General features: G+C 41.3%; 1 pseudogene; it reads left to right on the top strand.

Moving 5' to 3' along the window:
- The first annotated feature begins 2,340 nt into the window (after window positions 1-2,340).
- The window catches only part of LOC110663303 (THO complex subunit 2-like), a 37,348-nt pseudogene continuing 23,537 nt past the window's right edge, over window positions 2,341-16,151 (top strand).

Genomic DNA, 16,151 nt, shown 5'->3' with positions numbered 1-16,151 from the left:
TCTTGAGATCCCATAGTGGTCAATATACTAACATGCATCAACACCGTACCTCATGAACCCTCTTATCATAATCATAGCTCCAATGACATTGTTCATAACCTAAGGCCCACTGGGGCATAAAAATAGTTCCTAAATATAGATATGCTGCATAAATCACTATAAAAAAGATATTAAAAAATAAGACAGAAAAGAAACAACTAGAAGTTAACTAAAAACTACACAAGTTATCAAATGTAATTGTCTAACACTTTGAGTAAAACTCACCATGCAATTCTTTTTTTTTTTTTTTTTATAAAATTAGATACATATGCCATGATCTTTGTTCGAATTTCAACCCGGGACTCCTCCTCTTCACCATTTCTATCAACTATTAGTATATTAGTAGTCATGCTATTCAAAAAATTTGCAAATTCCAACCTTCATTTAAGTTTAACTAATAGAAGTCGAGGAAAAATATGTACCAAGAAAAATTTTGCCCGAATTTATTTTATCTCAAATTTTAATTAGGACTGAAATTTAAAGGTAGATTAAATAAAAGCCCACTATGTATTATGGTTCTTAAAAAAGAAAAGAAATTAAGGCGATAAGAGGAAACATAGAGGGGGGGGGGGGGGGAGAGAGAGAGAGAGAGAGAGAGAGAGAGAGAGAGAGAGAGAGAGAGAACCAATATAACTCCAACAATAATGCAACCCTCCAACAATGGGTAAATTTTAACAATCGTCCCTGAACTTATCTAGTTGTAACATTGCAGTCCCTCAACTTAAAAATGTAACATAAAATCCTATCAACTTTCATATTTTGTACAGTAGAATCTCTCTAATATCTAATTACTAATTTTTTAGTTAGACGCTGATCTGAACAGTTTCAGAATGGAGCTTAATCAGTATTTCTCTTTTCTCTCTCAAGCCATGTGTAAATTGAATCATTTTCCTCTTTATAGATAGAAAAATTTTTCATGTAGTGAGAATAATTTTACACTTTGTATAAGAGAGAAGAGAGAAATGTTGACTAAGCACCATGCAGAAACTATTCACGTCAATTTCTAACTAGAAAATCAATAATTAAAAGTCAAAGGGATTTTACTGTGCAAACTTTAAAAGTTTAGGGGGTTTTATGTTACATTTTAAATTTGAAAGACCGTAATGTTACAACCATATAAGTTCAGGGATAATTATTAATATTTATCCCTCCAACAATAGTCCAACAATAGTGCAACCATGAGAATATTAATTGATGTAAGGTACATTGAATGGAGCATTTCACATTTCATCTATATTTATAGGGAAAGTGCTACGTGTCATATTCTTGAGAATACCTCTCTGCTTTATATATATATATATATATATATATATAATTTTTTAATTTTTTTATCTTATTCGATTAAAATTTAAACTCATTGACGGGTTTTTCAAAATGTAGTAAAAAATTAGTGAAAAATTTTATGTTTAGACCCAATTTATCATTAATTGTAGCATCTATTAAATAAAATACACATGTCAATTACAGTAAATTATATATAAAATATATATTTTATTTAATTAATGCTACAATTCATGTGAAATACATTCTTCTCAATAATATATATTATTTTCAAAATTGCTTTAAATTCAGGTGAAAACACTTTGTAAGAACGTTTGAATTTATTTTTACATTTTTATATTTAGATACATATATTTATTTGGCTTAATTCAAAAATAATCATGTTAATTTCAATTAATAAAAATATTTTTTAGTGTAAAATTTCAATTAAAAATAAATATAAAATATATTTTCTTTTTAATATAAAATTTAATCAATCGACTAAAATGTCAAATATTTATATTAAATCACGATTATATCCAAAACTTTTATTTGTTAATTAAATAAAATTTTAAGTACTATATTATAATTTATTATTAATTTTTCAAATTCAATTTCACTCATCTGAATAGGATTGTAAAAAATCTTGAAAGTTTAGCTAATTTATAAATTATGGATATAAATGTGAATTGACCTAAACATTTGATATTTTTTTGTAATTTATATTATCAAACAATATAATTAAATATATAATATAACATAATAATTTTGATTACGTTGTGTGAACATAAACATGTCATAAATGTATATTTATAATTATAGCCTATATAATTTTTTTTTTCTTTTCACTCAAAATTAGAATAAAATAAATTTTGAGATTTGATTTTTCCAATTGTCCCAAGTATTTTATTTTTCATCCGCTTCCCTCCTTGCAAACAAAGCTCGAGTGAAAGACGCCTTTCTCTTTCGTTTGGAACCTATGGGCTATGGATACCTTCGTAGTTCTTCCATATCAATGCTCAGTTAGTTATTGAATACAAAATGTCTCTCCTTCCCATTGACTGTATATACGTTACAGAAGAATATATGCATGAATGGAAAAGCGGAAACCAAAGCTTCCGCATCCCTATTCCCGTGTCTATGCTTCGCCTCCTTTACGAGCTCTGCTGGATCAAGGTAGATACCTCTTTAAATATACATTTTTTTTTTCTTTTTGGCATTGACGTTTTATTGGTGTGTGAAATTTTTAGGTTAGGGGAGAATTGCTGTTTCAGAAGTGCAGAGTGGCACTCGATTCTGTAGAGTTTTCGGATAGAGTGTCTGGTGAAGAGTTGGCCTCGAATTTTGCTGATATCATTACCCAAATGGCTCAGGATGTGAGTTTATTGGATAGTGTGTCTTGACAGCAAAAAGAGTAACTGTTCTATAAATTAAGATGTTGAAAATAAGTTTCTATATTACATTGTGTTGATCGATTTTACAGCTTACAATGCCTCGAGAGTACTAGGCTGACCTCACAAAGTTGGTTAGTATTGTTATTTAGAATAAAGCATTGATTTTTACAGATTTCTGTTTTATGTGGTGCTATATGGTATTGGCGGTTTAATTATCTATTTCAAATATTGGTAATGATTCGCACAATATGTACGAATATTGTTTCACTTAATGGAGGTTCAACACTTTAAGTTGTCATGATTACATTAGCAAGAACGTAGTATCTTTTATTCACAAGCCTTCTAAACTAAGTCTTTCTAAAATATGGAATTGCTAGGAAGTTATTATGTGAATATATCAGTTTCATCAAATTCAATTTTTTGTTTGGGTTGTATCAGTAATTCAGGCTGGGTCCCTTCCCTTCCTTACCATTTTTTTCTCTCCTTAGCTTTTTTTTAGTATGGCCGATCATGGTTTCAAATCGCGGTTGTGGTTAACGGAAATAGGCTTGTAACAGCCATAATATACCGATAACGGCTTGGCACCACGCAAATTTTTTTGAAAAATTTACAAAGTTCGTAAAATGACTATATATTGGTAGATACAAGTAAAATTAAAATACACAACTATATAATAAGCACAAATACGTCAAATAAAGATATTAAATCTATCATGTTTAGACATCATTAGCAATAAACAATTTATAGTATGATCTTAGCTTAGCAAACAATGATGAAGAGATTTTGTAAAAGAAATGAGAAATTTAGGTGAAAATTTGAGGGAATATGAGAGATATAACAACTTTGGAAGGGAGAATATGCGGACAAACAAAAAAGAGATGTAGCAAAGGAATAATTAAAGTAATGGCTATTATCATTATGTAACAATAAATAACGGCTGTTACCATTACGTAATGGTCGTAAAGGTTGTTACACCTGCAACTCCAGATTTGCCTATAAATAATGGTGTATAGCATAACGAGCTCTTCCAAAAACTGTGAATGTAACGGCCGTTATATGAAACCATGTAGATGATATTGATCTTAGTATCTAATGATGTCTGTTGTTTACATATATTTCTTCTTAATTGAATATTCATATTGTCGACACCATATTTTGGCCGATCCCTAGAATCAATAAAAAATTCTTTTTTTTGAACAGCTAATCACGTTTCCAGTCCCTCTTTGATAGGCGGTCACATTTCCGATCTCTCCTCACAGAGAATTGAATCAATGCTAAGTCCTCACATTCATTAAAGCCTCGCCGATCTCTCAAAATCATTTTACCGACCTCTCAAACCCGATGTCGGATTCCCGGACCTGTCAAGAATATTCCTGATCTCTGTTGATAAATGAAATGAACTGGCACTAGATCTTTTCCTACCAGTTTTATTGCCGACCTCCTTTCCGAAAGTTTAAGAGCTAAAGTTTTGGTTCGATTCCGATCTTAAGTGTTCGAGTTAAATTTTGATCAAGTTACATTCACATTTCTCCCTACCAATCTCATGTTTAAAGTGCTTTCCGATCTCTCATACTTAGATTAATAATCACATTTAGTTTTTGTTTTGCTGTGCTCATACAATCAAATACTCAGACAAATAATGGTTTAAAATTTTCCGATCACAATCATTCATTGAACAAAAGGCATTCCATTTCATGTCATAATTTGTACAAGTTATTCGGCTGGGGGATCACCCCCAGCCTGATCTACATTTGGCTCACTCTCTCTCTCACCCTCGGCTTCATCCTCACTGTCTTCATCATTGCCCTCAGGAGCCACGTCTGCCATCCAAGAGAAGTCTTCTTCTGGGTAACGCTTCTGGAGTGCGGCCAAGAGATCCTTGTGGGCATTCACATAGGCTCCAGCTATTCCCGTCACCATCTCTTCATCTCTCTCCTTAAGCTCCTTGTCTTTCTCCTTAAGCTCCTTATCCTTCGCCTCAAGTTCCTCTATAAGTTGAGCGACACAGTAACCGTTGGCGTGAAGCACTGGACTTCCTTAAGAGCACGGTCCCTCTCATCCAAAGCACGATTACGTTCGCCAACCGGTCTTCATGGAGCTTTGCCGTCCCTCGACTTGAGATATATAATCCGGCGGATGAGAGTTGGGATCGGAGGAATCCACCTCCGATTCTTCTTCCGATCTCCTTACCCAGCGTTGAATCCTTTCGGATCATGGTGCGGTTCACGGACACTCCACGTTTAAGCTCATGGTCCGAGTCAATATGTCGAGACCATTGCAGGATAACTGTCCGATCCTCGGAAAGAAGATGGTAGACCCGGGACTTTGGCGAAATCGAGTTCTCCTTGTGATCGATTATTCCTCAAGCGATCGATCGATGCTTGAGCGCCCAGAAGAGGTCCTCCCGAAGCTTGAGTAGGCCCCCTTCCTGCTTGGAACAAGCTGCAAGAGTCGGAGGCTGCTCCTCCGATCTAGGAGGAGATCGGGTAGCCGGTGGTCGGCGGACCGAAGGTTGGGGAGGATCACTTTGTATCTCCCGGAGTTCGTGGCCGGGCGTTTGGAGTCGTTCGACGCTTTATCTCTTTTATCTTCAGGAGATCTCTCTCCTTCTTCCGTTTCCTTGAACCCTCACCACCCGCCATACCTGCACAAAGAAAAGGTTAGTGAGATCGCTAAGGTCACGAGATCGAGGTATAGAAAATACCGATGCCGAGGTTAGAGAGCGGAAGTTCGCGGTCTTGGCGATGGCGGTGAGCAGTCCAATGGTGCAGCTCGGCAGTCACCGCATCCAAACAAGAATACTTTTTAGTGGCAGCCTCACTCTTCAAATCCATCACTATTAGGCTTTCATCTTGGCTCAGGGTGATGTGATTCGAAGCAAAGGTCCACAGTACCACCAGTGCGGGAAGTCCTCAAAATGGCTCGGATCTTTGCTCCTCACAATGAAGAAAGCGATTCTTCCAATTCTTAAGAGACGAGGCGGTCGGAAAAGAGCCCGCAATTAGGCCGCTGAAAGAACCGATGGTCATCGTCCTTTCGGTGAGTTAGCCGGTGCAGCTTGGCGAACACTTTAGCCGTAGGTCTGATTCCCTTAGCTCGGCATAGACCTCGGAAAGCTACCAAGATCCGCCACGAGTTGGGGTGAAGTTGAACAATGGATGCTCGGTGAAGTTTTAGGACTTCCGTATAGAAATCGTCTAGAGGAACCTCGGGCCGCCTTTAATCGTTCCTCATATACCATAACCTGTCGTTCTCTTCAAAGAAGTGATCGACACGAAGTCGCCATGGCACTTGATTAGCTCGAGCGAATCGGGACAAATATTGTATTCTTGAACAAGCGATCGCAGAGCGGATTCTCGAAGAACCGACGGAAGCTCGTCTATGGGAAGGGTCTCTCTCCTTGAAGAAGGGCGTGCGCCTTAATGGTACGACCATACGACTGAGCGAGGACCCTAAGGGGTCGGGTTGCGCTTGCAGCGGCCTCTTCTTCATCGGACGATGACCAAGAGAACTCAATGGAAGGAGGGCTCGCCGCTCTCGACCTTCTGCACCGCTCATTTTCAAAAGAAACAAAGAACTTAAACAAAAAGAAGATCAAAGTCCTTACGAGTCTAATCGTCGGGCCAAGAAAATGAGAGAACTTGAAGCTATGAGCGGGAGACGAAAATGGAATGAGAAAAAAGCGGCTAACCCTCCCTATTTATACTAGTCCGAGCATTTAATGCTCGCGAGGTTCTAAGCGGCGCATCGATTGGTGAGACTCGGCAATTACGACACTTCTCTCAAATATCCGAATGTTCGAGATCGGTTAATTGGAGATCGGCATAATAAGTTAAATATTTTGAATAAAGGATCGATTAAGTGTCATTCGGGTAAAGAACCAGATCGGATAAACAGTAGAGATCGGAAAATAATCAATGCAAAAATAAGACGATAGCAAGCAAAATAAAGTCTTTATTCTCAAAAAATCGGATTACATCATTTGGGCAATCTCTAGGGATCGGATTACAATAAAGGTCTAGCTACATCATGTGGCGATCTCTAGAGATCGATTACATTGAAAAATTACATCATTTGGACGATCTCTAGAGGCGGTGAAAAATCCTATCTGAAGAGGTGATCTAAGGATCGGTTTATAACTTATCCCAAGGATACTCCGGAGATCCATGGATCGGTTATAACTAATTCAAGGATACTCCCGGGTGATCTAAGGATCGGTTTATAAGCGATCCCAAGGATATATTGCCGACCGGAAGCTTAATCCATTGTCGGAACACCCAATGTGGATCGAGAATCATTGTCGGAACACTCAATGTGATGAGAAGCCGAATGAACTCGATTGAGCAACTCGAGATCGGTACAACCGAAGCCCGCAATATGGATCGGTCAAATCCAGTTCTCTCACCATCGTCAATTAGGACCATCCAATCACCGGGATCGTAAATTTTCAGTCGAGGAATAGGGAATTCCATCGGAAGAGGATCAAAACCACAGTTGTAGCCGGAACTTTCCCCGGAACAGCTAGAACCAAGAAACAAGGAGAAAGAGAGAAAAATCGAATGAAGGAAATGCCACTATCAACAGGGGTATATATAGGGGAAAATGGGCATTTAATGCTTGGCGGAAAGCAGGCGGACGATTGAAAATCGAGATGTAATTAATGCTTGGACCGAATCGGTGATCAAGGGATAAAAGATCGGAGATAGGAGATCGGCATGAGAGATCGGAATAGGAGCTAGGGAGGATCGGAAGACAAAAAGAATAAGACAAATCATAATAACCTTCGTCAGAATCAGAGCAGATGTAGTTAAATCGTTGCAGACGAGATATCCACCATACGCCTAAGAATCGCCGCCAATCTTGTGAGTGCGGGGTATGTCATGACAGTCCTGTACATCCCAATCTCCACCGTTGATCTCACTTGTAAGGATGAATCCGGAACCCTTGGATCAAAAGAGAAGATGACAATACCAGCGTTTTTCACTCTCAGCCCTCAGATCGTTCCGGACAAGAGGATTCAAGACCGTCGGATTAAAAGAGGAAAAGGACAAATACTTTGAGAAGCGATCTCAGCCATTCGTTTTGATTCTCTTTAATTCCTGAACATCCGATCATGTACTTCAAAATCCTGACCCTCCATCTCCCTCAAAATGAATCCTGACCCTTCATGGGGAGCACCCGATTCCTATAAATACCTGCATGAAAAACTGTTCAGGGACAAAAAAAAAAAATATAGGCAAGAGGCTGCTATTATCGTGGAGGAACTCTGAAACTTCATTCAGTTTGTTACTCTGCTGTTTTGTAGTGATTAAAAAGACTTTTGAAACTAGTTTTCAGGAGTGTTTTCTTGAAAAAGATTTTGAATATTGGAACTCTACATTTCCAGTTTGTTCATTATCTGGTCATACTCTCATCATCTCTGCTTTCCTTTCCTCTGTTCAAGCTCAACTTCCTTTCACCTGGTTCTTACCCGATTACCTTTTAGCTAAAGCATCTCTCGGTTTCACGACAGACATCAACTCTCAGGCTGGTCAATCCGCCATCACTGTTTATCACTTCACAGTTATTTCAATATATTTGGCTCCTCACAGGTAAGAGTTCACACTCATCATTTACGTTTGTTTCTGCACTTCCTTTGTTCTTCATACATCCGCAACTTTCTTCAAGGGTATTTTGTACAAGAGAACCCAGAGAAAATATTGTTATAAGAGTTCATGTTCTTGTTTTATTAAGCGTCTACGTTTATTTCCGCACTCTCCTTGTTCTTCTTACATCTAGACCATTTCTGCACAAGCAATCCCAAAGAAAGTCACTCTCAAATCATTTTTAGTGATCAGTTCATTTTATTGATCTCAGTCATTTCGAAAACCAGTTTTCTAACTCTTTGTAGTATGTAAATGGTTGGGTAAGCGTAGGTAGCTGCAACTTAGAGGTCTCCTTTAAAAAGAGAACTGAATAATAACCGTCGGAAGATAACAGAACTATTAGGCCGCGTAAACAACAATTCGACAAAGATGTCATGAAATGGAATAAGACCAAAGTAAGCGAAGCAGTGGATCGGTCATTAATAGATATTGGTAAAATGACTACATGAAAAGGTCAGTGAATCAAGTCTAGTGTTCCCCGTTCGGCCACAGGATATCCATAAACCTTATCCCCGGCATTTTTGAAGGTCAGAATTCTTAGTTTTAGGTTCTTAAGACCCGTAGCTGTGGTTAAATTTTTGAAGGTCGGAAAAGTCTTTGTCCGAGTCTCATCAAAATAGAAGGGGTCGGAAGAGTCCTTATCCTATCCTTGCCTAAAAGTTTTAAGTCAACTCTTAAAGGAGATCGGAGGAGGGTTCTTATCCGGTCTCCCTTCAAAATTTTGATAAACATTAAGTAGGGATCGGAAGAGAGTTCTTATCCGGTCTCAACTCAAAACATTAACGAATAACTCTAAAGGAGATCGGAGGAGGGTTCTTATCCGGTCTCCTCCCAAAATTTTAATAAATAACTTAAAAGAGATCGGAGGAGGATTCTTATCCGGTCTCCCTTCAAAATTTTAATAAACATTAAATAGGGATCGGAGGAGAGTTCTTATCCGGTCTCAACCTCAAAATTTTAATGAACAACTTAAAAAAGATCGGAGGAGAGTTCTTATCCGATTCTCACACCCGTTCACTAAGGTTGTCTCATTTACTTATGTATCTGGGTGATCCAAATTTAGTGAAAAATCAAACATTCCTTCTACCAAAAGGATTAACATTGCCGCCTAAGCTCTTCTAACTAATTTGTAAAGGGCCTGCAATTAAATCTACTTACCCTTATTAAGGGACGAGGTGGGGTGCCTAACACCTTCCCCACCCGTTACGGACCGAACTTAGAATCTCTGTTTTGAAGTGGTTTCATTTTTAATTTAACTTCTCAAATGGTTTTCTTTAGTTTCCCTCAAAACTAAGGTGGCGACTCCTCACTCTTTCCCACTTCGGTGAGTGATCGTCCGGGCGACCGCAAAATCCCATTGCGACAGCTTGGCGACTCCACTGGGGACTTGTTTAGGGACCCAACCCCAGTCTAGAGGCCCAAAAGTAGGCTTAATTTTTGTCCGATCAAATTATATTTAGAGGGGCTCACTCGGCGATGTCTCATATGCTAATTATTATTGCTACTAACTATTTTGTTTTGCCTGTTCTATCTCCTACAGTGCTCTTCATTTCAAAGAAAAAGAAAAAGAAAAAAAATGGAAAAATAAAATCCCCCTGAATTGGGAAGAGGTAAAAGTGTCCCTTCACACACTGAACACTTACACAATATCCTCACCCACTATGGTCCTAACCCGGGCTTTCTTACCATTTTAGGAAAGTAGGAGGGGGTCATGTAGCGGTGCAGTGGGTTTTACCCGTTAGTATCCGTGAAGGCTTCGCTCAAATTGAAACTCGTTCTATTTACCGTGATACGTGGAATTTTCCGACAATATCATGGGGGTAGAATGGGGCTCTCTTGTTCTGATGAGGGGCAATTTGGGATCCTGTGGATATTAGAAAAATTAGATCTGAGCTAAACCGTCACGATAGTTGAAAGCGTAGTAAACTACCTTATAAGATAGAACTAATCCAAATAGGTAGCGCTTACCGGTATCGAGTCTCCTATTATAGGACAAAAGGGACATGTTTACTCTTACCTTGCTCTCTTTTGATTTCCTTTCGTTCATTTTGTGAGGGTAATCTTGAATTCTACTGAAACACCTACACATTTTCCTACTTTGATAAATGTGTACGTGTCACCCTGTCAACAGTATGATTCAAAATTACCCTAATTTGTCTTACTAACGAATCTTCTCACAGGCATTACCAAACCAAGAGTTTGTAGAAGGATAGGCATCATTTTTATCATGGCATCCTCGAGTCGATCGCGAGAAAGGTTCGAATGCTAAACTTGATGCAGATCGGCTCATAGTCAGTACCCTCCCAAAGCGATGCTTTAGCGCTGCTAGCTCGCTACCTTCACCGGATTTGGATAAAATAGAGGTCAAAATGAACAACCTCGAAGTGCATGTCTAGTAGATGGAGGTCGCTTCCCGATCAGGTCAAGGTACAGTTTGAAGAAAAGTACGGAAGGATTGCAACCTTAATGCAAGTCAAGGTCCAAATCCCGGCATTAAAAGCCATGTTGTCGGTTTGGAATCCTAAGTACGGAGTATTCTCTTTCAATGATATTGACACGGTCCCCACTATGGAAGAATATCAGGCATTGCTGGGGATCCCATACTCCTTGCGCAGGATCTACTTACACCTCGAGCATGAGCGGACACGAAGCGGTTGGCACACATGTTGGGTTTTCCCCGGAAGAAGTGAAGTCGGAGAAAGCGATCAAAGGAACACGCATGGATGGTATTGGGCGTACCTTGAGAAGCGGTTAGATCATTACCTCCAAGAGAAAGCGGTGGGATCAAGTTTCCATGGCACTCGCCTTGGGAATCTATGGTCCGATCACATTCCGGGGCCATTGAGGATCATCACTTGCGGTCACGGTGGAGGTATTTTGGGCGGTAGAAAGACGAGGATCAATCCGATACCAGCAATTCTTGCCGAAACCTTGTTAACCCTAACTTACTGCAGACAACAGGGGAAAGGGTCCATTAAGTGTTGCTCTCAGTTGTTATACCTCTGGACTATCAGTCACGTGTGTCCTGTGGAGACAAAAGGATTGACTTGGTACCTTGACCAGCCTCCCATTGAGAAGATGACCCGGTTAGTGATCAGCCCGAAGAGTGAAAAACAGTGGTGGGAACGGATTTTGAGTTTCAATAGCCATGATTCTTGTTGGAGGAAGGCGTGGACATCAAGCCAACCCGTTACGATCGATGCAGGGGTGACGAGTGTGTCCACGATTGGAATAACCGGTATACAAGTTACATTCGGCACTAGTAATGAGGCAGTTCGGCTCAACCCAATCTGTGATTAACATTGAAGAATACCACCAAGGTCACTTCTACCATGAGCTCAAGGAAGAAGAAGGGTTGAAAATGGCTCGCAAGTCCTGGGAAAACATCACTCTAATGGAGAGATCACCCAAAGGCCCGAGTGCCTCGGACGATTACCTTAAATGGAGGCGATAGGGACCAGAGCGCTCTACCATAGAATTCAGGGCGACAACCCTCGCCAAGGCGCCCTATTAGAGGAAGCTAATAACGCTTTGGTTGACTCGCTACAAAAGGCAAATACCGAAAACTCACAGCTGCAAGAACGAATGACACAATGGGAGGACCAACAGCAGAAACTTAAGAGAAGGGTAAGAAAGCTCCATGAAGAGGCAAGGGCCGAAAGGATAGGGTTCGAAGAGCAAGAGTGCAGTGGGAAAAGAAAGAAACTCTCTCAAGTGAGGTCAAAGAAATGAAAGGGCGAATAGTAAGCTTGAGGAAAGGATGAAGTACCAAGAGGTACTCGTTGAAGAGTATAAGCAGGAAAACAAGAAGAAGAAGCTTGAATTAAAACAGGCACTCCTCATCAACGACATCTTGAAAGAGTGTGCTAAAGAAAAGAAAGAGAAAGAGAAACAAGTGCCCTCTATCAAGGTGAAAGAAAATGTGGACCAGTTGGAGAAGATGATAGCACGGGAAAAAGGAACTATTACACAGATCAAGTATGCTCTGAAAGTGTTCGACCACCCAAGCAAGAAGAAAGGTTATATGAGTATCTCGAAAATGTCATCTTATTATAAAGAATCTTCCGAGCCTAGGCCAATGTAAAAGATACGATGTACAAATTACTCGATTAATGAAGTGATTTTGGACCAGTGTTTAGCAAAATTTGTGAATGAATAGTATGACTCCCGTAGGAACTTCCTCGCTAGGGTTATGTGAAAAATTGAAATGCGCTATATGGACGGGTATCATAAATGCGCATTCAATCCCGTCATTCACGGTCAGACTATCGAACGATGCCATGATAAAGCTGAGGCGATTATCCTTTGCAGACTCAACGGCTCTCAAGCGCCTTTGTATCCTTCGTCGGACAAGGGCTTTTAGTTTCTTTGCAAAACTCAAATTCATTTAAATTTTTTATTCCTCACAGAAATCAATATTGATTCAAACAAGGCAAGTCGACCAAACACGGTTCAACCCAAGCGAGTGTACTTAACAAGATCTCGAACAAGGAAGATAATGGAAAATCGGGAGCAAGTCTGAGAACCTACGAGGCGGTCTCAGAGTTGAAAGATCGACTTTACGAAATTATGAGACTAATGAAGGAAATGTCTCAGAACAAACCTACTTGAGAATCTAGCCCACCATTACCTCCTCCGCCCCTCTGACAAATGATCCTCAACAAGCTTCAACCTCTTTTACCTTTGGTCTCCCATTCGGACGACAATCACTGTCAATCCGGTGACCATAAATAATGACCCACCTTTTTCCTATTACCCGTAGTCTCAAATGCCGAGCCTCACCATTCAATCCGATCCCTCCAGTTTACTCCACCCCTCGGCTCGGTTGGAGGAACATATCATCTGATGGAAGGAGAACATAGGGCGAGAGATAACGAGAAACTATACGCCTAGAAGAAAAAGGCGAGAGCAATAGAAAGTGAACATGTATGGTTCGATCGATGTGTAAATCACGAGATTGGTGCGGATGTGGTGGTACCACCCAAATTCAAGGTTCGGATTTAGACAAGTACAGGAAACTTCGGATCGCATCCACTGGCGACCTACATTGCCAAAATGTGCGCCTTAACGGAAGGCGATAGACTTCTCATTCACTTCTTTCACGAGCCTCTCGGGAGCGGCTACGAGATGGTGCATACAATTAGGCGGGAGCAAGCTACACTCCTGGAAGGATTTAGCGATACTTTTACGAAGCAATATAAATTCAATTGTGATGCGGCACCCACAAGGAGGGACCTCGAACACAGTCTGAGAAGGCGGGAAAGTTTCAAGCGATGCCCAACGATGGAGGAGAAGGCTGCGAAGTATATCCTCGGTGGCGACAATGAACTTTGCTCCTATTCATCGAAACATTGAAGGCTCCCTACTTCAACTTTGATGATTGGCAATACCTCCAATAGCTTCTCGGATATCATCCAAGCCGGTGAGAGAATTGAAGCTAATCGAGAATAGGAAGACTACGGGAGTTGGTGAAAACCACAGTGAAGAAGCCCGCCAATTTTGGCAAAAGAAGGAAGGTGATGTACACTCTGTCACCCGTCAAATAATTACCCCAATTTCCCCAAAATAACTCTGGCCATATTCCCCTCTCATGGCCAAACCATCGCCAACATTCCACCTCCTTTCCTAATTATCCACAACCACGCCACTGTCGCCCCACCCACAAATTTCCAACCAAGACCACCTCCTCCACCAACTCAACCACGACCACCACAAAATAACCGAGACCTCCAAGGAATCACTGATCCACCTTCCCCTCCCTCTCGGTGAAATATACGATACCTTGTCGGTATAAACCAAATCGTGCAGTCCCTTTGGACCCAATCCGGTAGCCGTATCCCGGGTGGTATGATGCCTTGCCGGTGTGAGTACCATGGAGGGCACAAGGGCATTCAACCGATAAGCTGCGGGGCACTCGGAGGAGAGTGCGCTTTAATCCGAGCAGGTGGTTGAAGATTGAGGGGAATGGTTCCCTCCCCAATGTCACCTCAAATCCACTGCCCAACCATAATGCGGGTAGTGGTGTAAATATGATTGAGTCCAAGGGAGAAGGATCGACACCGGAAGTGGACAAGTTGGTCCCTTACTTCAAAGAAATTTTTGCCATATCAGTAAGAGATGGTCACATTTGCAACCAGGCAACGGGATTAGAGGAGAATAAGGGGTGTCCTTACCATGGAGGCGGTGATCATGAGTGCGAGATTGTGAGGGAGTTCGGGCAAGAGGTCCGGAACTTATTGTCTTTTAAGGTTCTGAGATGTCAGAAGAGGTCAAAGACGGAAGGGGAAGTGAACACCACAAGATACAGCCAGAATACCTCTACCTCCAAATCCAGAATCACCTTCTCACCCCGGTAGCCTCACCGCCGTGCAGTTATCGAACTCCACCTCGGCTCCCCATCACCAACACTCATGCTGTCCCTTGGAACTATAATTTCCAAGTTTTTACTCGAGGCGTCAAGCGGCACATCGCTCCTAGCACGGCCTGCCTCGGCACCAACAAAAACATTTTTTGCTACTCACGAGCATTTCAGGATGACTTATGATGGACCTACCAGCAACATCACTCCCCAAACCAGTTCTCGGCCCGTTATTGCAACAAGATCCTCTCCACCTGAACAAGAAGTCGAGTTTATAACTCGAAGTGGAAGGTGTTACGAGCGAAGAAAGAGAGAAGAGGAAAGGGAAAGTAAAAATGGGAGAGTCGTCAAAAAACACGGAAGAGGAGGTTGAAAGCGAGGGGAAGCGAGCACATTGAGCATAGAGAAGAGGAGGCTGCTCCAAATAATGAAAGCAGGCGAGTATGGCGTAGTGGGCGGTTGAGAAAACCCCGCTTGAATATCACTGTTATCATTGATCCACGAGCTCGGAAGTCCACCGACAAGCCTTACAAAGAATCTGGATCAAGCCTTTGTGAACCAGAGCATTACTCAAGGCGGTTTGAGAAAATAGTAGGACAAATCCGGGCATCGGCTCTGTAGCCTTTTACGAAGAAGAGGTAGATCCCGCGAGCTTAGGGCACAATAAAGCTCTGCATGTATAGCGGTGAAATGTAAAGGCGTATAGTGGCCAAGGTCCTCATCGATAACGGATCAACCCTCAATGTCGCCTAGCGCTACCTTGGCTAGATTGCGGTTGACCAATCGGACATACGTCAAAGTGCTATGGTGGTGAGAGCTTTTGTGGAACAAGGAGAGAGGTCTTTGGGGACATTGACTTGCCAATCCAGTCGGTGCATGTACTTTCAATATCACGTTTCAAGTGATGAACATTGGCCAAACTTACACTATGTTGTTGGGAGGCCGTGGATCCATTCTGCGAATCTTTGTTCCTTCGACTTTGCACGGAAGATCAAATACATTGGGGCGGCAAAATCATCACGGTGAGGCGAAGAGGCCATCTTGGTCACCAAGCGCAATCACTCCCTTATGTGGAAGCGGTAGAGAGTCATTGGAAAGTTCTTTCCAGGCCCTTGAATTGCAAGATCTTTGGGAAGGAGGGGCCATGGCTATGGTGGCCAAAGTAATGTCAAGAAGCGGGTATGAAGAGGGTAAAGGCCTAGGCGCCACATTACAAGGGATTGTCGAGCCTATACCGGCCATTCAGAAGATAGGCCGTTGTGGTTTGGGGTATGAGGAGGATGCCCTCGTGGATGGGCGATTCCGGATGAGGAAAATGCTTGGGATCGGAGATTTGACGGAAGATGGGAAAGGTGAAAGTAGTCCGAGAATCACGGAAATCTTCACCAAACCGGTCATTCAACATCCAAGCAAATCTGGAAGAATCACGATGATCCATCCATAGATGTCATCCAA

Source organism: Hevea brasiliensis, chromosome 15, assembly GCF_030052815.1.
Source record: "Hevea brasiliensis isolate MT/VB/25A 57/8 chromosome 15, ASM3005281v1, whole genome shotgun sequence".
NCBI lineage: Eukaryota > Viridiplantae > Streptophyta > Magnoliopsida > Malpighiales > Euphorbiaceae > Hevea > Hevea brasiliensis.
This window is presented reverse-complemented; position numbering and strand designations above follow the sequence as displayed.